Here is a 25,303-nt window from a genome sequence, read left to right on the forward strand (position 1 = left end):
AAACCTCCTGCCTTGGCCTTCCAATGTGCTACAGGCATGAGCTGCCATGTCCAGGCATCGTCTCATTTATTCTTGCTGTGGGTGTTTTCCAAGCACTTCCTGTAGGCTGGCTATTATAGATGCAAACAGCCCATTCATTCATTCATTCATTCCTTTCTTCTTTTAACAAATATTTGAGCAAGGAAGAAGTTACTGGAGCGTTTTGAGCAAAGAAGTGACATGGTGAGACTAAAAACGACCTCTCTTGCCTGGGTGGTGGGGGCACGGGTAGAAGTGGGTACCAATGAGGAGGCTGCCACTCTGGCCCCAGAGAGAGGTGCCAGGGCTTACACCAGGCTGCGGGGATGGGGAGGTTGAGAAGGGGCTGAATTCTAGAGCTGTATTGAAGATAGAGCCCACAGAATTTGCTGACAGGATGGATGCTGTGGGGTGGGAGAGAGAACAGGAGGGCTAATAGGAGTCAAGAATGATTCCAGAGCCACTGGCCTTTTCCAAGATGGCGGCCCGTGGGGGGAGCCCGTGTGAGAGGCCAGCCTGCTGGGCAAGGTGCAGGACTTCAGATTAGTAGAGGAGGCTGTTAGCAGGCCCTCAGGAAGGCCCTCCCTCATCCTAGGGGGTCAGGTTTCTTTAGCGGGGATGCCCAAGAGTTCTCCCGGGGAGGGGGTCCCGCATCCTGCCTACAGCAGGCACTCAATACGTGATCATGTGTATTTTATTTCATTCTTATTTTAACAGGTATACAGTGTTTCCTTGGTGCCAGACACTGGCCTAGGTGCTTTAAGCTCTCCCTATGAGATAAGTATAATTATTAAACCCATTTTACAGATTCTGAAGGGTTTTTTTTGTTTTGGTTTGGTTTTTTTTGAGACAGAGTCTCACTCTGCAGTCCAGGCTGGGTGCCATGGTGCGATCTCAGTTCACTGCAACCTCTGTCTCCCAGATTCAAGCAGTTCTTCTGTCTCAGCCTCCTGAGTAGCTGGGACTACAGGTGCCCACGACCACGCCCAGCTAATATTTTTGTAATTTTAGTAGAGACACGGTTTTGCCATGTTGGCCAGGCTGGTCTCGAACTCCTGACCTCAGGTGATCCACCTGCCTCAGCCTCCCAAAGTGCTGGGATTACAGGTGTGAGCCACTGCGCCTGGCAGATTCTGAGGGTTCTTATGAGAGGGCGGGGTATGGGAGGGAATGAGGAAAGACCCAGTGAATAGGTAGGCAGGAGGGAGGACATGGCCCACTTCCCACCCTACGAGCCGGGCTCTTGGCTGGAGCAAGGGGGAGAAGGAGTGGCTGGCATGGCAGCTGGAAGGTTGGCAGGCCAAGGACAACACCGTCTGCCAGGCCATGGCAGTAGACTCAAACTCTGTCTCTAGGGCAGTGGAGAGCCAGTGAAGGCTATTAAGCAGGAGAGGAGAGGGCTGAGATGAGAGCTGGCAAAGAGGGGGCAGGTTTGAGCCTGTCTGGGAGGGGGAGGCAGCAGGGACTTGGTGGTGGGAAAGCAGGGTGGAGAGAGCAGGGAGAGAGGGAAAGTGGCCTCGGGCTGGGGTGGTGGGGAGGAGGACCCCAGGGACCCTTCCCACGATGGAGAGCCGAGAAGAGAAGCAGATTTGCTGGGGAAGACCACGTGCTCCGGCGCACTGCGGACACTTTGGGTCCACACAGTCAACACGCAACTCCATCCGGGAGCCTGGAACCCAGGCCTGTCTTCAGAAGATTCCTGAGGCCCAAGGGAGGAGACAGGGCCTGAGGACATTGTGTCCAGAAGCCACCTGCTCAGAAGCAGCAGCCAGCCTGGCCTCCATCTTTCTGCAACCCGTTATCTTGCTTTATTTCTCTGCATTCTCTGTGGCATGTTGCACACTCAGGCGTTATGTGTTTGGTGTTCATATCCCCCACTGCAAGGCCAGCTCGCACAAGGCCAGTGTTGGTCCCACTCACAGCCATCTCCCCAGAGCCTAGCGTGCCTGGCACACAGCAGGCATTCCATGAATATTTGCTAAATGGAAGAACAACCGGACGAATTCCCCCGGCCGTGTGCAGGGAGGCCTGGCTGGTCATCCCCAATTTTCCACCTCTCCCTGCTGGGCAAATGCTGGCAAATCCTGGCTTGGAGTCCCCTTAAATGTCCTAATGCAGGCACAGATCTCAGCCACCTCAGGGCCCTGACCTCTGGAGAGCTGGTTATCAACTATCACTCATTGTCCTGAGCAGCGGACGATGGCCTCTGGCGCCAGGGTGCTGATGAGATTTCGACTGTCTTAGTGACAGCTATGGCTCCCAGCTGGCCTCCTTCATGAGGTCTGCAGAGGTCACTGCGACTGGCCATGTGTCCCCACTTCCTTCAGCCATGAGAGGCCATGCCCTGGGCCCTTCTGCCCTTGGTTTCACCCCTCTCCAACTGGGTGCAACTTTGCTCACCAGCCTTGGCGTTGGTTGTACCAGTCTCACTAACAAAAAGGTACTTGAATGCTGTGCGCGGTGGCTCCTACCTGTAATCTGAGCAATTTAGGAGGCTGAGGCAGGTAGATCACTTGAGTCCAGGAGTTCGAGACCAGCCTGGGTAACATGGCAAAACCCCTGTCTCTACCAAAACTACAAAAAAAGTGCCAGGCATGGTGGCACACGCCTGTAGTCTCAGCTATTAAGGGAGATGAGGCAGGAGGATGGCTTGAGCCCAAGAGGTCACGGCTGCAGTGAACTGTGATCATGCTACTGCACTCCAGCCAGCCTAGGCAACAGAGTGAGACCGTATCTCTAAAAAAAAAAGAAGCCCTTGAGCCTCACTCATCAACCATGAACCCAATCCAAGGAGCATTGCAGATGCAATTAATATCATCTCCACTGCAGAGATAGAGAAGCCGAGGCCCAGAGAGGGTGAGGAACCTGCCTAAGGATGCACAGCTAGTGAGTGGGCCGGGATTTGAACCCAGGCCTTTGGCTCTGGAGTCCACAGCACAGTCTGTGGAAGATACAGCCCAACACCCTCCCTGCAAGCACAGAGGGAGGAATGAGGCTGAGGGGGGTTCAGAAGTTGCCCAAGGTGACCGTGACGGAGCAGGAAGTAACCAGGCAGGAATTTAGAATCTGGCCTTTGTCACCATTTGCTCGGCCCTCAGCAGCAGTGAACTTGTCTCAACAATGACCAGGACTTTGCCCCCTGGGCAAACCCAAAGCCAGGACAACACATGGGCACAGGTAAGAGCTTCCTGTTCATTTTCTGTTTGCAGACTGGTGTAGGGAAGGCAGTAGGTGGGGTTCTCCCCATGGAGCTCTTCCTGTTGTCTCACCCCATACCATTCCTGGATGGGTGGGGACACACAGACATGGGGGCCACCCTTGTGGGCAGGGACCCCCGAGCATCTAAGACACAGAAGCATAACTCTGGGCCTGAGTGCAGGCTCCAACCTGAATGGGTGGGAGACTGTGGTGGGCTGGGGTCTACTCAGACCCTCAGTCTCCTCATCTGTGAAATGAGAATAAGATCACTTGCTTCATGGCTGGTTGCAAGGCGGTGAAGAGGCCGTGGCTGGGTGGGAGAGACCTGGGATAGTGTTGGTGGAGTGGTTGGCAAAGGCTCATCTCTGAGCACCAAGAAAACTCTTTGAGACCTTGAGCAAATGACAGCTGCCACGACAGCACACGCAGGACGTCACAGGCACAAGCTGAGCGAAGGAAGCCGGGCTCAAAACAGCAATACTGCCTGGTTCTGTTTAGATAAAGGAGATAAACTGATCTTGGAGTTGGCAGTCAGGACAGTGGCCTTGGAGGACAGGGCTGTGACCTGGCAGTGGCGGGAGGAAACCTTCTGGGAGGCTTGTCACGCATTGCTACTTGATTAGGTCATATGCATGTGCTAATTTTGTGAAAATGGATGAAGGTTTACACTTGTCTGTGCGCATGTCTGCACGTATGCTGTGATAAAAAGGCAAAGAAAGCTAGGCGTGGTGGCTCACGCCTGTAATCCCAGCACTTTGGGAGGCTGAGGCGGGTGGATCACGAGGTCAGGAGTTTGAGACCAGCCTGACCAACATGGTGAAACCTTGTCTCTACTAAAGATACAAAAATTAGCCAGGTGTGGTGGCGCGTGCCTGTAATCCCAGCTACTCAGGAGGCTGAAGCAGGAGAATTGGTTGAACCTAGGAGGCAGAGGTTACAGTGAACTGAGATCGTGCCACTGCACTCCAGCCTGGATGACAGAGCGAGACTCTGTCTCACAAAAAAAAAAAAAAGGCAAAGAAAACAGACAAGAGGCTGAAGCAGGAGAAGAATCACTTGAACAGAAGTTGCAGTGAGCCGAGATCGTGCCACTGCACTCCAGCCTGAGCAACAGAGCAAGACTCCATCTCAAAAAAAAAAAAAAAAAAGAAAGAAAAGAAAAAAAAAAAAGAAAACAGACAAGAACAAGAAGGAAGGGAGAGGGCAGAGGCTGCCATCTAGGCTGTTGGGTGGACAGCAAAGATCTCAGCATCACTAACCCTCAGGGTAGGTGGGATCCCAGTGGCTCCTTAATCCACTCCCGATGATACCTCAGTCCCCAGGCCTCTCCAGAGGCCACCAACTCTCTACTTCTCTGCCTCTGGCCCGCAGCCCACAGCCACCTCCCCTGTGGCCACTGAGCCACCTCTTCTGCAGTAGACTCAGATACCTACAGGGACACAGTCACGTGACCTCAAGGAATAGAGATGGGACACAGCCCCCTGTGATAAAGGACAGCTACTCTTTTGGCCACATGAAAATGAAGGCTTGCATGTTGCTAGATCTTCTGATTTTTCAAAAGAAGTTAGAAATTTATATTTTTATGTGTGTTATCCTGATTTTTTTTTTTTTTTTTTTTTGAGATGGTAAGTCTTCTCTGCTGCCCAGGCTGGAGTACAACGGCACCATCATAGCTCACTGCAGCTGCGACCTCCTGGGCTCAAGTGATCCTCCTGCCTCAGCCTCCCGAATTGCTGCGACTGGTAAGGGGGTAGTGTTGGGAAGGGAGAGTGTGGTCCCTTTAAATAATACAGAAGGGTGGAAGGGAAGTGCTGCAAGGAGGAGGGCGTGGTCCCTGGCTAGGGTTCCATCCTCATGGGCCTATTTGAGGACAGGCATTTCCTGCCCAAATGTTGCATTTCCCAAGACCACCCTGGCCTGCCATGGCCCCATCCTGTGCCTATAACCCACCCCCCGCCCAAGAAAAAAAAAAAAAACAGAAGGAAAGGCAGGACAGGTCATATTCCTATTTTATGGATGAAGAAACTGAAGCCAAACCAAGAAAATTACTTGCCCAAGATTATAGTTAGAGAGCAGAGATGTCACCGCAAGCTTTGCTGCAGCTGTTGTTTTTAAACTCATCTGGCTTATGAGTACAGGAGTACTGACATTGCATAAAATAGAATTCATGACAATGATGTCCTGAGTAAGTATTAGAAGCGAGAAGGTGGATGGCTTCTTTGTTTTTGTTGTTTTGAGAATGTCTCACTGTGTCACCTAGACTGGAGTGCAGTGGAGCAATCATAGCTCCCTGCAGCCTTGAATTCCTGGGCTCAAGTGATTCTCCCACCTCAGTCTCCCGAGTAGCTGGAACTACAGGCGCACGCCACCACACTCAGCTAATTTTTATTTTTTGGTAGAGATGGGATCTCACTATGTTGCCCAGGCTGGAAGTTGGCTCTTTTATACTGATTAAAGGAGCAATTCAGCCAGACGCGGTGGCTCACTCCTGTCATCCCAGCACTTTGGGAGGCTGAGGCGGGCGGACTGCTTAAACCTAGGAGTTTGAGATTGGCCCGGGAAACATAACAAAACCCCGTCTCTTCCAAAAATACAAAACTTTTAGCGGGGCGTGGTAGTGCACATCTGTAGTCCCAGCTACTCGGGAAGCTGAGATGGGAGGAACACCTGTGGCTGGGGAGGGTGAGGCTGCAGTGAGCCATGATCACACCACAAAACTCCAGCCTGGGCAACAGAGTGAGACCCTATCTCAAAAAAATGGAACAATTCACCAAAAAGGTATAAAAGTCCTGAACCCTTATTCTATTCATATGGCTATGCACTTAACAACATAGCTTCAAAAATAAAGCAAAAAACTGACAGACTCAAAAGGAGAAATTAACAAATCCTCTATTATGGTGAATTGTAATTGTATTACAGTGGAAAAAAACACATAATGACATAACAAATACAGATAATATAATAGCTAACTTGATCAAATAGATACATTTCTAGAACCTTATACCCAACAGAAAATATACATCCTTTTCAAACACAAGAGGAAAAAAAACGACCAGAAAATCCTGTAAAGATCTCAGCAAATTCTCCACCACTGATATTATAGAAACCACATATATTGACCACAACAACCATAATGACCAAATTTAGAAATCAACAATAAAAAGATAACTTTAAAAATTCCATCTGTCTCAAAAATTTAAAAAGCACATAATTAAGTAAGTCTTAAAATGGAATCCAAAAGGAAAATTCTAAACTGGGCGGTGAATAACATTGTGTAACAACTTGTGGAATGAATCCAAAGCAGTACTCAAAGAAAAAATGATAGCCTTTTAGCGTGAAGTAGACTTACTAGAGAGCATGAAAAACTGGAAACTCTTAGCTTCAGACAAGGACTCTCAGAATAGAAGAAACTTGGATTAACAGCAGCTCATACAGAAGAGAAACATGGAGATTTTAGCTGACAAGCCCAATATGCACTCCAAGTGGGATATGGCTGCTACACAGTATGATTCCAGGTTGCATCAACAGAAGTATAAGCTCCAGATCTAAGGAGGTGATAGTGTCCTTCCTCTTTGACCAAACAAATACTCTTTGTGCGGGACTCCAACCAACTGAATCATGTCCAAAGCCAGGCCAAACTTGTAATTTCCTGAGTCAGGGAGAATGCCTGAAATAACTACAGTTGTGTAGTCTGAATAAGAGAAATATCCAAGTTTAGAGGGAGATGGTCACTACCTCCAAGGGGCAGAAACGGACCCAGAAAGTGGAAGCTCCTAGGAAGCTAATTTGGGCTGGGCACGGTGGCTCACACCTGTAATAACCAGCACTTTGGGAGGCCGAGGTGGGCGGATCACCCTAGGTCAGGAGTTTGAGACCAGTCTGGCCAGCATGGTGAAACCCCATTGCTACTAAAAATACAAAAATTAGCCGGGCGTGGTGGTGCACGCCTGAAATCCCAGCTACTTGGGAGGCTGAGGCAGGAGAATCACTTGAACCCAGGAGACAGAGGTTGCAGTGAGTCAAGACCGCGCCACTACACTCCAGCCTAGGCAGCAGAGACTCCACCTCAAAAAAAAAAGAAAGCTAATTTGGCTAAATCTCAGGAAGATTTTCTCCCAGTTAGAGCTGCCCACCTGTGGAAATGTGGCTTCTGGAAGAAATACGCTAGAAGCAAGATTGTCGGGAGGCTGTGGCTCTGCCTGCTTGGAGACCTGCCCAACCCAGAGAGCTGGTATCTCTCCTCCCTGTCTTCTCTTTTGAAAAGGCAGAATCCTTCCCTGGCCGCTTCAGGAAAACATAAGGCCTTCTCTGGGTTTTTCAAAAATGGTTCTGGGTGACTATGCTCGCTGATTTCCAACCACGAAATGTAATCCTTTAAAACTCTCTTCTTTGGGCTGGATAGTTCAGAACCATGGTTAAATGCACAGGCTTCTGGGGCTGCAACCCTGGGATTGAATCTGGACTCTGCCACTTAGGAGCCGTGTCACCCAGGTAAGTCTCTATCCTGAGCCTCAGGTTCCTCCTCAAGGAAATGAGCAGGACACCCACTCATCTCCATTCCTGCACCTAGCACAGAGCGCGATGTGGACTCCAGCCTCCACTGCCAGAGGTCGTGGTTGGGGCCGTGGCTTCGAGATGATTCAAGCACGTTACATGTATTATGTACTTTATTTCTATTATTATTATATTGTAACATATAATGAAATAATTATACGATCACCATAATGCAGAATCAGTGGGAGCCCTGAGCTTATTTTCCTGCAATTAAATGGTTCCATCCGAGGGCGATGGGAGACAGTGACAGATCATTAGGTACGAGATTCTCATAAGAAGCACGCATCTGGGGCCTGGCATGGTGGCTCATGCCTGTAATCCCAGCACTTTGGGAGACTGAGGCAGGTGGATCACCTGAGGCCAGGAGGAGTTCGCCACCAGCCTGGCCAATATGGTGAAACCCTGTCTCTACTAAAACTACAAAAATTAGCTGGGTGTGACGGCACAGGCCTGTAATCCCAGCTACTAGGCTGAGGCAGGAGAATCACTTGAACATGGGAAGGCCGAGATTGCAGTGAGCCGAGATTGTGCCACTGCACTCCAGTCTGAGTGACAAGAGCGAAACTCCGTCTCAAAAAAAAAAAAAGTACGCAACCCAGATCCTTCACATGTACAGTTCACAAGAGGGTTCACGCCCCTGTGAGAATCATCTAATGCCTCAGCTGATCTGACAGGTGGCCGGGCTTGGGTGGTAATGTGAGCGATGGGGAACAGCTGTAAATACAGATAAAGCTTCGCTTGCTCACCAGCTCACCCGCCACTCACCTCTGCTGTGTAGCCCTGCTGTGTGGGGACCCCTGGTCTGAGACACTGAGGAAAGTGCTCATTCATAAAACAATATGTAAAATGATTGGACTGTCTGTCAAATGGGGCTTGGAGGAACCAGTCCTGCGCTGCCCACATTCACAGTATTGCTGGGCAGATGGATGGCAGGGAGTACGCTGACAATGTAGAAAAGTAGATCGATCTAAATGGCAGGTGTGTCTTCAGCACTCAGGCATAGATTTTATGGTGTTTAAACACCATGGTGAGGACTGAGGACTCTGGAGCTTCTAGGTTCACAGCCCTGCTCTGCCACCTTCAGATGTGTGACCCTGGACAAGTTACTGAACCTCTCTGTGCCTCTGTTACTTCATCTGCAACATTTGCACGAGAGTAGCTCCTATCTGGTAAGGTTATTATACAAGTTAAATGAGACAATGCAGATATCTGGCCCCAGCTCCCTCCCTGATGTCTGTTCCTAGACCTCCTTCTTGCTCGGTTCCATCCAACCACACCAGCTTCCTTGCTGTGGGTCAAACCCACCAAGCTCATTCGCGCCTCCAGGCCTTTGCACTCTCTGTTCTCACTGCCAGGATCCCTCTTTCCCCAGACAGCCCCATGCCTTGGTACTTCAGGTCTCAGCTCAAAAGCCACTTCCTCAAAGTCACCAAGCCCAGAATGCTTTCAGCTCCACGAGGGCCCTCACTTCTGGGTCACTCACTCCCGTGTCCCCAGCCCCTGGCACATTGGCTAAGCAAGCATTAAGCGCCTAGCCCCAGGCTGGCACTCGAGACGTGAGCGCATGTCATGTTCAACTTTGCTTTGCAGGCTAGAGGCTCTAAGACCCAGAACACAGCCCCTCCCACCAGGAACTCAATTCCGCCAAAGCCTTGGAAGGCCCCATGGCTACTCTTCCCCTCCCGGGACCCACTTCCTCCATCTCCAGATGCAAGCCCAGCTGGGGACCATCCTCAGCCGAGAGGTTACATACAGCACCCAGGCTGGCTTTAGCACAGACCTCAGATTTCTTAAGCAACCGAGAGGAGGTGAGGAGGCCTGCGGGGGCCTCTAAAGAGAGAATGAGTCAGTCAGAGACAGACCTGAAACCTAAGAGACATCAGCATTTCTTGGAAAGGCAAGAACGGACGCATTTAGACAGAACTGTGCATGCAGAATGAGAGGTAGGCATAGGCCAGTCAGGAAGTGGAGTCTTCCGTCGTCTGTGAGTCCCTCCACCTGGCCCTCTCTTCCTCAGACCTCCATCCTTCATCGCTCTCAAATGTCACCTCCTCAGGGAAGCCCTCCCTGATTCCACCTCCACCCAGCTTTGCTTTCCTTCCTAGCACAGTCTCCACCTGATAGGATATTGCAGGCCCATGTTCTCTCCTGTAAAACCCTGGGGGCCAGACGTTGTTCAGAATTCATAATGACTCAGGCTGTAGAAAGGTCACCTTGTATAAAATACCCCCCGACGTGCCCACCATGCAGGGCGGGAAAGCACCCAATGATCAATTGCACTAATATCTCTGCAGAAAGACATCTGAGCATCACACCAAAGAGGATAATGACTCTAAAAAGCCTCACGTTTAGCTTCAAAATGAGTTACGAAAAACTTTCGATTTTCGGAGGTTGTGGATTTCGGAATAACAGATAAAGCTGTCGATCTGTACATATGTATTGGCTGTACATTGCCTGTCTGCTCAACTAGAATCTAAACCCTAGGAGAGCAAAGGACTTGGTCCAATGCTCTGGCATATATAGGTGCTCAATAAATTCCCGAGGAAGAAATGCAGGAGGAAGCCAGGTGCTGGATATGCAGAAGGGACTCGGTCCAAAATGCAGACAGAAACAGCAATCACTGAGACCCTTTCCAAGAGCAAAATGTCTACACAAACTATCTCATGAACGCTCTCCCTGCAAATACCCATGACAGACAAAGGGAGGCTCAGAGAGGTTAAACAACTTCCTCCGGTTACACGCTGGAGAGCTGGGATGTAGCCAGCTCCGATTTACACCCGGGACCCCCTCTTCAAGCTCAGGCCCTTCTCTCTGCCTCAAGCTCAGAGAAGCAGAGCAATTTGCCGGATGTCATAAAACAATGGGGATGCACCCGGTCTGACAGTGGATTCCCCAGCCTCTGTAGGACCTCGAGCCTCTGCTGGGGTGCTCTGATCCACACTCACCAAAGGCAAGTCTGTGCAACGTCCAGGCAAGCTCCTGGCCTCTCTTCTAGCCCAGCCATGGGAAGTCTAGCTAAACGTGGCTGGGCATTCCACTGTGCCAGCCAGGAGGAATACTCAGAAATGTCTTTATTGGTCACTCCAGCGAACTGGTGCAAGCAGGAAAGAATACACGGGAAGAAAAGTCGGATGCAGTCTGTCCCTCAGATGTGCGCCTGAGGCAAGGCTACCGCATTCATCTCCGGGTCTCAGTTCTCACCTGCAAAATGGGTGGACTAAATCCCAACCAATAAAGCTCAAAGGAGGCAACAATAAAGATATGTTCATTTAGGCCAGGCACACTTGCTCGCATCTATAAACCCAACATTTTAGGAGGCTGAGGCAGGAGGATTGCTTGAGACCAACAGTTCAAGACAAGCCTAGGCAACATAGCAAGATCCTGTCTCTAAAACTGTAAAAACAATTAGCCAGGCGTGGTGGCACACACCTGTAGTCCCGGCTACTCAGGAGGCTGAGGTGGAAGGATTACTTGAACCCAGGTATTGGATGTACAGTGAGCTATGATTGTGCCACTGTGCTCCAGCCTGGGCAATAGAGAGAAACCACGGCTCTTAAAAAAAAAAAAAAAAAAAAAAAGGGTATTCATTTAACAAATACATCGTTTTTACTACATGGCAGGTACTGTTTTGTATGCTTGACATACATTAACTCATTTAGTCATCAATACAATGGCATAGTCACTAAAATCTCACAAATGCAGACACTGAGGCTCTGGGAAGTCAGTTACACAGTAAGTAACAAAGCCAGCATCTGCAGTGGGTGATCTGGTTCGAGTCCATACTATCATTTCCCAGCTATACGTCTTGACAGGTAACAACAGACGTATACATTGATTGTGGGCCCACTGGGTGTTGGACATTGTGTGAAGTAGCTTATAAAACATGTCATCAACCCTCACGAAAGCTCACTTTTACAAACGTGAGGAAGCACAGTACCTAGGGGGCTCCTGTCCTGGCCTCACTCCCAGGTACCAGTGAGGGCAGTCGAGAGGTAGGGCATCTAATCCCAAACGCTCTCCTCCATCCTCCCAGATGGGGACGAGGGCAGGGAGACGGGGGAGGCAGAAGAGGTTCTCCCTTCTCATGTATTTATGTATTCGTTTATTTTGAGACAGGGTCTCGCTCTGTCACCCAGGCTACAGTGCAGTGGCACGATCACAGTTCACTGCAGCCTTGACCACCTGGGCTCAAGCTATCCTCCCACCTCAGCCTCCCAAACAGCTGGGGCCAGAGGCACCTGCTACCACGCCTGGCTGAGTTTTTAAATTTTTTTTTTTTTGTAGGAACAGGGTCTCGCTATGTTGCCCAGGCTGGTCTCAAACTCCTGGGTTCAAGCGATTCTCTCTCCTCGGCCTACCAAAGTGCTGGGATTACAGGTGTAAGTCACTGCGCCTGGCTTCTTCTCACTTCTTTGACAATTCATTTCAGCTCCTTTTTGAACTGGGAGCATTAGAAAACTGAACATCCCCACCCTTGCCCTGGGCTTTTTGCAACCCTGGGATTGTATCGTATTAAACCTATCAGTCACTGAGTCACTTCTCAGCATTTGGAAACCCTTAGGTTATCTCAGACCTGCCGGTAACTGGATGTGTTGTAACCGGGGTGACTGACGGCAGGTTTTCCTCCCTACTACCTCCCCAACACCTTCCTCCAGGTTCAGATCCGGAGGCCCAGGGTGGGGCCCAGGAATCTGCATTGTTGCTTTTACAACTCAAACCAAGGTAAAATACACTGGCCCAACGAAGCTCCTCGGCACAGCATTCAAGGCCTTCCACAATGCAGCCCAGCCCACCTTTCCATCCATCTCTGGCTTCTCCTTACTCCCTAAGTTCCATACACAGTACCCTTTCACACCTCCCAGCCTCCGCCCACTCTGTGCCCGCCTTTACCTCCCATCCTCCACCTGCCAGACTCCACTGCTCTACTTACAAGGCTAGCTCAGGGTCCCCCGGTGCTGGGAAGCCTGGCCCAGTGCCCTGTGAAGAGCTGATCCCCTCTGGCTTGTGGTCCTGCAGCCACTGGCGCATCTGTACCCTCGCAGCCCCCACACTGTCATGTGTGTCTTCCCGCAGAGGGGGTGCTCCTTGAGGCAAGCACCAGTGTCCAGAACACCACCCAGGGCCCGGCAGGAGTTGAATGAGTGCTAGTGAGTGAATGAGTGGCTCAGCGGGTCACCTCCCATTCATGGGCCGGGCTAGCTGAGTTCTAAGAAACCCCTGCAGGACCCTGGAATGCCCTAATGTGCAGGACACCCTGGCCAAACATACATCCGAGCCTGTTTCCCCATTGGACTTTGGGATTTTGATAAAGGCACTGAGGTCCCAGCAAATGCCTTGGGCTCCTCAAAGGTCACTGGGGGCAGAGAAGTGCAATGGGTCATGCCTCCCCGAGGGCTGGGGAAGGGCAGAGACTAGAACTGCAGCAGGGTTAGCGCTGGCCTGGGGGCATTCCTTGAACCCCAGAAGCAGACAAAATAGCAATCCCCTATCTTGCTTAATTCTAAGAAATCCAGATTTTGTTTAAAAAAAAAAAAAAATCAGGGCTCAGTGGCTCACACCTGTAATCCCAGCATTTTGGGAGGCCAAGATGGGAGGATCACTTGAGGCCAGCCTGGGCAACATAGTGAGACCCCATCCCTATAAAATAAATTTTAAAAAGAAAGTAAAGATCAGATTCCTGGGTTTACTGAATCTGAATCTCAGGGCGAGGAACTGGGAATCTGCATTTTAAGCAAATCTCCCGGAGATTCTGGTTATTGTGGTGGCTCCTCAAACGTGATTGAGAGATGGAGAGCAGCTGGCTCTGGCGTGGGATTGCCTGGGTTCCAGTCCTGATGCCCCACGGACTCCCAGGTGGGCGGCACCTTGGGGCAAGTTATTAAAGGGGCAGGATCTCAGTGACCTCATCTGTACAATGGCCATGACGCACAGCACCGGCCACAGAGAGGTTAGTGGGAGGTTTCACTCGGCATCCTTTCAGTAAAACAAGTCCTAGTCAATGATCGCCATTAGTGGGTCCCTCTGATATTCGGAGGCGGAGACCGCAGGTCCAAAGGGCCTTGTTTCCCCAGATTCACTGACCTAGTACTCAAATTTACAGTTCTCAGAACTTTTCCCACCCTTTGTCTCTCCGAAGTCCTCACTGACTTCCTGAGCGCGGGGCAGGGCGCCACTGCCCGGAGAAGAGGGGCTGCGTGGCCTCCGACAGCCTAACCCCAAGACCCCCACCCCCGCAGGCCGTCCCGGCGGAGGTCTCACGGCCAGCACCCGCTTTGGGGAGCGCTGGGTGTCCACGAACCTCTGAACTCGCGCCTCCTCTGCCCTTCGGCCGCAAGGACGGAACCGGGTGCTGCTCAGCGCACACCGAGAGTCGCGGGCTCGGGCCCCGCGCGGGGTCGGGGTGGTCCCACTAGTCCCCGCGGTCCCCGCTGCCCGGGTCCCCGCCGGCGGCCGAGCCCTTCCCGAACCCCCTCAGCCTGCGTGCCCGGACGATACCCTCGCACCCAGATCGGCGCGCGGGCCCCGGGTCCTACCTGCGCGCCCCTGCTCCATTCGCCGTCCGGGAGCCCGAGCGGGAAGTGGGGGACCCCTGGGCGGCCCTGCCCTGGCCGGCACCGCGCGGGGCTTTCCTAGGCGCGGAGACCCAGCCCGCCCCGGCTTCCTGCGCTCCGCCCCGGCGCCCAGCAGATTTGCATGCGCAGCCCCGCCCGGCGCGCCCGGCCCGGGTCACGGCTACCTCGCGCCCCTGTTGCTGTCCCCGCCGCTGCTGGACAGTCCGAGCCGCCGTCCTCTGCTGGGGCGACCCCAGCACCCCGCTGGGGGTCTTGCGGCGCGCTTCCTCCCACGCTGCAGCCCGAGGTCACGCTCAGCGGAGAACTCTGCAATGGATCCCCTTGGTCTCGGAATAAAACGCCCACGCCGACCAGGCCTCCAGGACCTACTCCTGCCTGGCCTCCGCGGCCTCCCCTGCGCTGGGAGCAGTTGCGTTTGGGGTAGGAGGGCTGGGCGACTGGAATCCTCCTCTCCTTCCTAACAGCCCAGCTTCCAAGTGCCAGTGTTTGCACATTCTTCAATGAATGTTTACCCAGCTCCTACTCCAGCCACATTTGGATAGTAAAACAGCCCCTTCAATCAGTAACTAGTACAATCTTGTCAGGCGCTGTGCGAAGGCACTACAAATGTTAACTCGTTCAGTCCTGGCAACTACCCTATAAGAAAGTGATACTATCACCGGTTTTACAAATCGGGAAACTGAGGCACAGAGTACTTAAGAAATTCAAAACGGGTTGGGCAACGTGGCTCATGCCTGTAATCCCAGCACTTTGGGAGGCCGAGGCAGGAGGATCACTTGAACCCTAGGGTTCGAGACCAGCCTGGGCAACCCTGTTAGCGAGAGCCTGTATCTACAAAAATTAACATTTATAAAATTGTAAAAAAGAAAACCAAGAGGCCGGGCGCGGTGGCTTACGCCTGTAATCCCAGCACTTTGGGAGGCCGAGGCGGGTGGATCACGAGGTCAGGAGATTGAGACCATCCTGGCTAACACGGTGAAACCCCATCTCTACTAAAAACACCAAAAATTAGCCGGGCCTGGTGGCGGGCGCCTGTAGTCCCAGCTACTCGGGAGGCTGAGGCAGGAGAATGGTGTGAACCCGGGAGGCGGAGGTTGCAGTGAGCCGAGATCGCGCCACTGCAGTCCAGCCTGGGCGAAAGAGCGAGACTCTGTCTCAACAACAACAACAACGAAAACAAAGAAACTCAGAATGACTGGGCAGGTAAGCAAGGGTGGAGCTGGGATTCGAACCCAGGTCCCATAGACCATTAACCACTGGACACCATAAGAACCCAGATGCAGCCAGATGACTGGGGGGAAAACACTCAACAAAGTATTTCAGGTCAGGAGGGCCCAAGAAGAAAGTAGGGACCTCTTAGGCCAGTGGGGCAGGTGATCTGTAAGGGGCTTTCTGGGTAGGCGACGTTTGAGCTGAGACTCTGAAGAGCCTATGGGGAAAACTTGTGCAGGGAAAAGGAAGAGCTAGTGCAAAGGCCCTGTGGGAACCAGTTCAACCTGCAGGAGGAATTGCTGAAGACCAGCGTGACTGTGGAGCCCTGAGTGAGGAGAGAGCGGAGGGAGGGGAAGTGGGAGATATTTGGACTCACACTGGGCAGTGCTGAAAACCCAGAGAGTAATTTGACCCCCTCCTGCCCTCAAGGAGCTGTCAGTCTGAGGGTGGAAGCCAAGGACAGCGCAATGGGATCAAGTGCTGTGGTGGAGGGTGAGGGTTGGCTTCCCAGGGCAGGGGCCACCGCACGTCGATCATTCTCATTTTTTGGAGGTGGGAGTCTCATTCCATTGCCCAGGCTGGAGTGCAGTGGGTGATCTCAGCTCCCTGCAAACTCCACCTCCTGAGTTCAAGCGATTCTCCTGCCTCAGTCTCCTGAGTAGCTGGAATTACAAGCGTGCACCACCATGTCCAGCTAATTTTTGTATTTTTAGTAGACATGAGGTTTCACCATGTTGGCCAGGCTGGTCTCAAACTCCTGACCTCAGGTGATCTGCCTGCCTCTGCCTCCCAAAGTGCTGGGATTACAAGCGTGAGCCACCATTCCCAGCCCATATGTCAGTCATTCCTTCCTGTACTCGGTCTGTCTTGGTCCTACTGTGCCTAACCCTGTGACAAGCGCCGATGACGCAGACCTGAAGACATGAAACAGACACAATCCCTGCCCTCTGAGACCTTACAACCAAGTGAGCAAGACAGCCACCAACCCACCCTAGGAAGTGACAGTAAAGAGGACTCAGTTCCCTGGGGTCAGGGATGGCTTCCTGGAGGAGGTGACCTCTGACCAGTGCCTGAATCAATGCAGAAACACATGCAGGTGGAAGGGACAGCATGAGCAAATACCTGGAGGTGGCGTGGGAGTGTGGAAAAACTCCCATCCTTTGGCATCTGTTTGTAGATGCCTCCATATGCCAAGTCGTGAGCTGGGGGCTGGGGAGAACAATAAATAGATCCAGTCCCTGCTTCCTAGCCCTGAGGATCTGGTTGGGGCACTGACAAGTGAACAGACGTAAGCAATTGAGTGTAATAAACCCCGTACTGGGGGCAGCCCAGGCAGACATGGAGAGGACTAGGGAGAGAGAGTCACAGGAAGGGCTTTTCTGGAAACTTGGGTTTCAGGCGGAGTAGGAATCCTCCGGATCAAGTGTGACTTTCACTCCCGTCCACACTCATACTCCCTCACACTCATTACTCACACATCCGCACACCCACATGGTTGATATTTCATCCCAGGCAGTTCAGCCCTGCAGTCAATTGTCCTGTCTTTGTGTCTCTGGGTTTGTGCCCCATCTCATCGGGAGACGACATTATAAGTCTACCTTGGAAGTCCTTTGAGAATGTGTGGCTTGGGCTGTATCCCCTCCTGGCCTCCCAAACTGGGCCCCCATCCTGTTTTCTCGGTCAAGTCATTCTTCGTCAGTTTCCTCGCTTGCCCCTAGACCACCTGCGTTGGCAGGCCAACTCTGCTACTTATTGACATACGTAATTTTGGGCAAAGTAGATCAGCCTCCCTGTGCCTCAGTTTCTCCATCTGTAAAATGGGGATAATAATAGATCCACCTCGTAGAGCTACGAAATGGTGAAATGGCAAGGTATGTATCACAATGCCCAGAACAATGCCTGGCGTGGATTAGGCATTCAAAATGTCAATTGCTATTCTTATCAGGATGAAGATGAGAAAGAAGCAAAGTCAAGCCTGTTGCCTTGGTCTGTTGCTTGGTTGTGAAATGGAGATGAACGTGGCATTGAGAAGACAGGCAAAGAAAGCACAGCTGTGGTCAGAGGCTAAGACATTCAGGAAATCTGGGAGAAGAGACTTTGGGAATTCTATGTACTCTTCCCCCAACTTTCCTGCGAGTCTGAAATTATGTCAAATTACAAAGTTAAAGAAAACAGGGCATTGTTCTTGGGTGCAAGAGAGAGAAGAAATGTGAAGTTTGTCTTCTTGCATACAGTCCCACCATTCAAGTTCCTGCCCAAGATGCCCAGACCTTATCTGTGACTGCTCTGTCAGTCCTGGGAGCAGGTCCAAAGGCAACGAGATAGTAAAACCTCTGTTCCCCCATCTAGGGGTTCCCAAGTCTTGACTCAGTATAAGCTCAATCCTCATTACATCCTAACACGCTTACTTGTTTCCAAGCCTTTTGGCCTTTAAAACTAATAGACTTTAGTTTTTAGAACCATTGTAGATTTATGGAAAAATTGAGCAGATAGGACTGAGAGTTTCCATACATCCCCCTCCCCCGTGCAAAATTTCCCCTTTTATCAACATCTCTTATGATTGTATGGTGCATTCCTTATAATACTGATACATTATTATAAACTAAAGTCCATAGCATACATTGTTTCACTGTTTCTCAGGGTTTTGTTTTGTGTTTGTTTGTTTGTTTGTTTGTTTGGAAACAAGGTCTCACTCTGTTGCCCAGGCTGGAGCACAGTTGGGGGATCATAGCCCACTGCAGCCTGGAACTCCTGGGTTCAAGGGATCATCCTGCTTCCGCCTGCCGAGTAGCTGGGGCTGCAAGAACATGCCACCACACCAGGCTCTTTTTTTTTTTTTTTTTACTTGTAGAGAGAGTCTTGCTACATTGGCCAAGCTGGTCTCAAACTCCTAAACTCAAGTTATTCTTCCATCTCAGCCTCCTAAAGTGCTAAGATTACAGGCGTGAGCCACTGTGCCTAACCTCTGTTGCACAGTTCTGAGTCTTTTTTTTTCTTTTCTTTTTTTTTTTGAGACAGCGTCTTGCTCTGTCACCCAGGCTGGGGTGCAGTGGCGTGATCTCAACTCACCGCAACCTCTGCCTCCCAGATTCAAGCGATTCTCGTGCCTCAGCCTTCCAAGTGATCTGGGACTACAGGTGCATGCTTGGCTAATTTTTGTATTTTTAGTAGAGACGGGGCTTCCCTATATTGGCCAAGCTGGTCTTGAATTCCTGACCTCAAGTGATCCCCCTGCCTTGGCCTCCCAAAGTGTTGGGATTACAGGCCTGAGCCACTGCACCCAGCCAAGTTCTGGGTCTTAATAATATATACACATATAGCGATAAAAAGAATAGTTTCCCAGCCTGGGCAACATAGCAAGACCTAGTCTCTACCAAAAAACAAAACAACAACAACAAAAACAGGCCAGGAATGGTGATGTACCTGTAGTCCCAGCTACCCAGAGGCTGAGGCAGGAGGATCCCTTGAGCCCAGGAGTTCAAGGCTGCAGTGAACTATGATCATGCCACTGTACTCCAGCCTGGGCAATAGAATGAGACCCTATATCTTAAAATAAATAAATAAATAAAATAAAGAAAAAATAAAAAATAGTTTCGCTTCCCTAAAAATCCCCAATTCTCTACCTATTCATCCAGGATCCTGGAAACCACTGATTTTTTTACTGTCTCCATAGTTTTGTCTTTTTCAGAATATCACATAATTGAAATCAGAAAGTATGTAATCCCTTAAAACTGACTTCTTTTATTTAGCAATATACTTTTCAGGTTCCTCCATGTCTTTTCCAGGCTTGGCACCTCATTTCCTCTTGTGGCTGAGTAGTGCCCTATTGTATGGATGTATCACAGTTTATCCATTCTACCTTTTGAAAGACATCTTTGTTGCTTCCAATTTTTGGCAATTATGAATAAAGCTGCTATCAACACTCATGTGCAAGTTTTTGGGTGGACATAAGTTTGCAACACGATTGGGTAAATACCAAGGAGCACAATTGCTGGATCATAAAAGTAAAAGTAAGAAAGTCTGGCAATAAACTGCCACTGTCTTCCAAGGTGGCTGTACCATTTTGCCTTTCTATCAACAACGAGTGAGAGTTTCCATTGCTCTGTTTTCTTGTCAGCTTTTCATATTGTCAGTTTGAGGATTTTAGCCACTCTAGTAGGTGTGTAGTGGTATCTCATCATTGTTTGCAATTTCCTAGTGACATATGATGCATATGTCAATATGTTTGCAAATTAGGAAATTTGCAATTTCCTAATGACATATGATGTTGAGCATATTTTCATATGCTTTTTGCCATCTGTATATCTTATTTGTTGTCTTTTGAGATCTTGTGCCCATTTCTTAGTTGGGTTACTTATTTTCTTATTGTCGAGTTTTAAAATTCTTTGTGTATTTTGGATGCAGGTCCTTTATCACATATGTGTTTTGCAAAGATTTTCAAATTTAATACAGTTTTCAATTTTCATAAACTCCAAACCACCAATTTTTTTTCTTATTCCTGGATTGTCCTTTTAGTGTTGTGTCTAAAAACCCATTGCCAAACCTAAGGTCACTGAGATCCAAGATTTTATCCTATGATATCTTCTAGAAGTTTTATAATTTTGTATTATACATTTAGGTCTACGATTTATGTTGAGTTATTTTTTGTGAAAGGTGTAAGGTCTGTGTCTAAATTTATTATTATTATTTTGCACATAGACATCCAGTTGTTTCAGGACCACTTGTTGAAAAGACTATCCTTTTTCCACTGAATTGCCTTTGCCTCTTTGTCACAGACCAGTTGATTATATTTGTGTCAGTATATTTTGGGAGTCTGTATTCTGTTCCATTGTTCTTTTTGTCTGTTCTTTCCCCAGTACCATACTGTCTTGATTACTGTAGCTTTATTTTATAGTTTTAAAGTCAGGTAATGTCAGTCCTTCAACTTGGTTGTTGTTCTTCAGTATTGTGTTGGCTATTCCAGGCTTTTTCCTTTCTGTTTGAACTTTAGAATCAGTTTGTCAATACATACAAAATAACTTGCTGGGATTCTGATTGGGATTGTACTGAATCCGTAAGATCAAGCTGGGAAGAACTCTCCATGAACATGGACTGTCTCTCCATTTATTGAGATCTTTGGTTTTATTCATCAGAATTTTGTAGTTTTCCTCATAAAGATCCAGTATATGTTTATTAGATTTATAGTGAAGTATTTATTTTTCTGTCATTTTTTGCTGCTAATATAAATAGCTTTGTGTTTTTAATTTCAAATGCTACTTGTTTATTGCTGGTATGTAGGAAAGCAGTTGACCTTTGTATGTTAACCTTGTATCCTGCAACCTTGCTACACACACTTATTAGTTCCAAGAGGGTTTTTAATTAACTCTTTAGGATTTTCTACATAGACAATAATATCATCTGCAGACAAAGACAGTTTAGTTTTTTCCTTCCAAATCTGTGTAACTTTTCTTTTTTTCTTTGTCTCGTCACATGAGGTAGGACTTGCAATATGATATTGAATAGGAGTGGTAAGAGTGGGCATCACTGGCTTGGTCATTGGCTTAGGGCTGATGGAATAGAAGTGGTTATTTTCCCAGCATTTCCAGACAGACCATAGGAGACCAGGAATGGGAGCAGAGCAGGCTCCAACAGCCAGGAGAAGAGCACTCAGGCAAAGAACTGCTGTTGTTGGAGACTGGAAGTCAGGCAAACACATGGAAAGACACAGCTGATGGGATGTAGGCAATGAACTAACTACAGCACAGCCTCTCTGCATCTAAAATAAGGAAATAAGCCAGGTACAGTGGCTTACGCCTGTAATCGCAGCACTCTGGGAGGCAGAGATGGGAGGATGACTTGAGTTCAGGAGTTCAAGATCAGCCTGGGCAACATAGCAAGACCCTATCTCTACAAAAATATTTAACAAAATTAGTTGGGCGTGGTGGCATGCACCTGTAGTTACAGCTACTCAGGAGGTTGAGGCAAGAGAATCACTTGAGTCTAGGAGGTTGAGGCTGCAGTAAGCTATGATTGCACCACTGCACTGCAGCCAGGGTGACAGAGCAAGACTTTCTCTCAATAAATAAATAAATAAGGCTGGGTGTGGTGGTTCACTCCTGTAATCCCAGCACTTTGGGAGGCCGAGGTGGGCAGATCACAAGGTCAGGAGATCAAGACCATCCTGGCTAACATGCTGAAACCCTGTCTCTACTAAAAATACAAAAATTAGCTGGGCATGGTGACACGTGCCTGTAGTCCCAGCTACTTGGGAGGCTGAGGCAGCAGGATCGCTTGAACCTGGGAGGCGGAGGTTGCAGTGAGCCGAGATTGCGCCACTGCACTCCAGCCTGGGTGACGGAGTGAGACTCCATCTCAAAATAAAATAAAATAAAATAAAATAAATACAATAAAATAACATGAAGTATTACCTTTTCTGAGCATAACTCATTCTGATTCTTCAAAAAAGAATAGAAAGATATGTTTCAGGACCTGGAGAGGGGGCATATTTCAAACCATATTTCAAACTTCCCCTTCATTCTCCATCCAACACGGTACTTTCCAGTTCACTTACTTCCAGCTCTCTTGCAGTGGGAGACGTGGCAGACATGGTTAACTGTTGAAAACGTGTTCAACTCTTCAATACTTCTCCCGCAAAAAGATGGGAACCTAATTTCCCTCCCCTACGTGATGGCGCAACCTCAGTGACTCTCTTCTAATGAATAGAATATGGTGGAAATGATGCCAGCACTTCCAAGGCTGGGTTAAAAAAAGGAGTTACAGCTTCTACTCGAATCTCTCTCTCTCTTTCCTCACACCTTGAGATCCCTGAGTTAATATGTGAGAAGGTCAAGTACCCTGAAGCCACCATGCTGGAGAGAAAAGAGAGAAGTCCAAGGAGTCTCATCTGTTTGGGACTTCCTATCCCAGGTCCATAGATGTGAGCAAATGAGCCTTCAGATGATTCCAGCCCCCAGTTCTGGAGTCTGCTAAGCTGACACCGAGTCATCCCAGCTGAGCCGACTGAAATCTGGCCAAATTGCAAAACCATGAGCAAAATAAACGTTGCTATTGTTTTAGTCTGAGTAATCAAGTAATTTTAAATGAAGAGTTTAATCCTGGGTAACTTTAAACCAAATAGAGCAGAGATGAACCCACTGAACCCTGTCTCCACTGAACCCTGCTGGACTGCAGATTCACGTGCGAAATAAATGCCAGTAAGTTTTGGGATAGTTTGTTATGCAGCCATAGAACTTCTGTGACACCCATGATACCTTATGCAGTCTTCTCTATCAACAGGACTCAGATTTTGTTTGCGGTCAGCAATGTGTCCTACGTGAGGCAATAGATCAAGATTCATTGTGGCCAATCATGACAATTCTTTTTTTTTTTTTTTTTTTTTTTTTTTTTTTTGAGTCTCACTCTGTGGCCCAGGCTGGAGTGCAGTGGTGCAATCCTCGCTTACTGCAACCTCCGCCTCCCGGGTTCAAGCAATTATCCTGCCTCAGCCTCCTGGGTAGCTGGGATTACAGGCGCCCACCACCACGCCCAGCTAATTTTTGTACTTTTAGCAGAGACGGGGTTTCACCGTGTTGGTCAGGATGGTCTCAAACCCCCAACTTCATGATCCACGCACTTCGGCCTCCCAAAGTGCTGGGATTACAGGCATGAGCCACCAAGCCTGGCCTAATTATGACAATTCTATTTCATCTTTCTCAGCCTCCCTTGTGCTAGTGGTGGCTGAGTGGCCCGGTTCTATTGAAGAAACCCAAATGGAGGTCTCCGTGTGTAGGGGAATGCTCCTGGGGAAAGGCTGGCTTTCCTGATTGAAAAGGTCTTGCTGCTGTGAAACATCTTGCTGCCATGACAGAAGGCCAAGACAACTGCAGCACAGGAGCCCTGACATCTGTGAACAACTGAACCAACCCCAGCAAGAGCTAATATCTGGAATTCTTGTAAGGTGAAGAATTTTCTAGACACAGAAGCCCTGATATCTTTTTTTTAAATTTTTATTTGTTTTGAGACAGAGTCTTGCTCTGTCACCCATGCTGGACTGCAGTGACACAATCTTGGCTCACTGTAACGTAACCTCCGCCTCTCGGGTTCAAGTGATTCTCCTGCCTCAGCCTCCTGAGTAGCTGGAATTATAGGCGCCCACCACCACGCCAGGCTACTTTTTGTATTTTTAGTAGAGACAGGGTTTCTCCATGTTGGCCAGGCTGGTCTTGAACTCCTGACCTCTAGTGATCCACCTGCCTTGGCCTCCCAAAGTGCTGGGATTACAGGCATGAACCACTGCACCTGGCCCCTAATATCGTTGAGCAGCTGAACCACGCCAGTTGTGACCAACCTCCAGACTCCATGTAATTGGAGAAAATTTAACCTCTGTTTACCTCAAGTGATCCACCTGCCTTGGCCTCCCAAAGTGCTGGGATTACAGGCGTGAACCACTGCACCTGGCCCTTAACATCTTTGAGCAGCTGAACCACGCCAGTTGTGACCAACCTCCAGACTCCATGTAACTGGAGAAAATTTAACCTCTGTTTATGTTGCTATTATTGAGTTTTACGTTATTTTGCAACTTAACAGATCAGACCCAGTGGGATTATTTGGAGAGTTGGAGCCATCTGGGAATCATGGCTCAACTGGTTTTGGTGGGTGAAGACACAGGGATTTGCCAACAATCTGAGTCAAGTTCTGTGGATGTAGCCAGGAGATTGTGTCAGAAGCTGAGGGTTGATTCCTTGCTTCTACTCTTGGGGAAGAATGATATCCAGTCATATCCTTCTTACCTCTGGCAAGTCAGGTTCAACAAATAAGCTTTATCTAAAATAAAATGATGATGTTGATGGTGATGGTGGTGGTGGCGATGATGTTGATGATGATGATGATGATGGTGATGGTGATGGTGGTGGTGGCGATGATGTTAATAATGTCAATAATAATGTCATGTCATGTCGTAAATGCGTAATAATATCGTAAATAATAAATGTCATCATCATGTCATCATCGTAAATGTCATAATAAATAAATATCGTCGTCGTAAATAATAATAAATATCGTAATGTCATCGTCTAAATAAATATGTATCATGTCGTAAATGTCATGCGTAATAAATAATGTCTAAATAAAATAATAAATAAGTAGTAAATATATAATAAGTAATAATAAGTAAGTAAATGAAGTAGTAATGTGTCGTAAAGTAAATGCGTATTAAGTAATGTATGTCGTAATGTAAATGTAAATAATGTCGTATCGTAATAATGTCGTAATAAATTAGTAAGTAAATATAGTAATGTAAATACGTAATAATAAGTAATAAATGTCGTAAGTAAATAAGTAATATGTCGTAATAAAGCAATAAATGGTAAAGTAAATGCATTAATTAATGTCATGTCGTAATAAAATATAGTAAAGTAAAGTAATGTCTCGTAATGTCGTAATGTCGTAAATAAATATCTTAATAATAATGTCGTAATAAATAGTAAGTAAGTAATAATGTTAATAAATAATGTAATGTAAAGTAAAGTAATGTATCATGTCATGTCATGCTTAAATGCATAAATAATAATGTATAATAATAAATAGTAAATAAAATGTAATAATAATAAAATGTCATGTCGTAAGTAAATATAATATTAATAATAAATAAGTAAATAAAATATATAATATCGTAATATCATGTCGTAAATAGTAATAAATAATGTCATGTCGTAAAAATGTCGTAATAATAAATATCATCATCATAAATAATAATGTAAAGTAATGTCATG

General features: G+C 48.2%; 1 protein-coding gene across 5 annotated transcripts in view; it reads right to left on the reverse strand.

Annotated features, from left to right (window-relative positions):
- IL4R (interleukin 4 receptor) overlaps window positions 1-14,410 on the reverse strand; it is a 50,664-nt gene extending 36,254 nt beyond the window's left edge. For 3 of the 5 annotated variants that reach the window (XM_021931844.2, XM_021931843.2, XM_021931847.2), the window contains exon 1: window positions 14,304-14,410. The gene's annotated coding sequence lies outside the window, so the exon portion shown is untranslated. Of the gene's footprint in view, window positions 1-10,715; window positions 11,108-14,303 lie in introns of those variants that run through there. The other 2 variants (XM_021931845.2, XM_017953262.3) reach the window with 2 other exon arrangements.
- Window positions 14,411-25,303: the final 10,893 nt, after the last annotated feature.

This window comes from Papio anubis, chromosome 18 (assembly GCF_008728515.1).
Source record: "Papio anubis isolate 15944 chromosome 18, Panubis1.0, whole genome shotgun sequence".
In the NCBI taxonomy this organism is placed as follows: domain Eukaryota; kingdom Metazoa; phylum Chordata; class Mammalia; order Primates; family Cercopithecidae; genus Papio; species Papio anubis.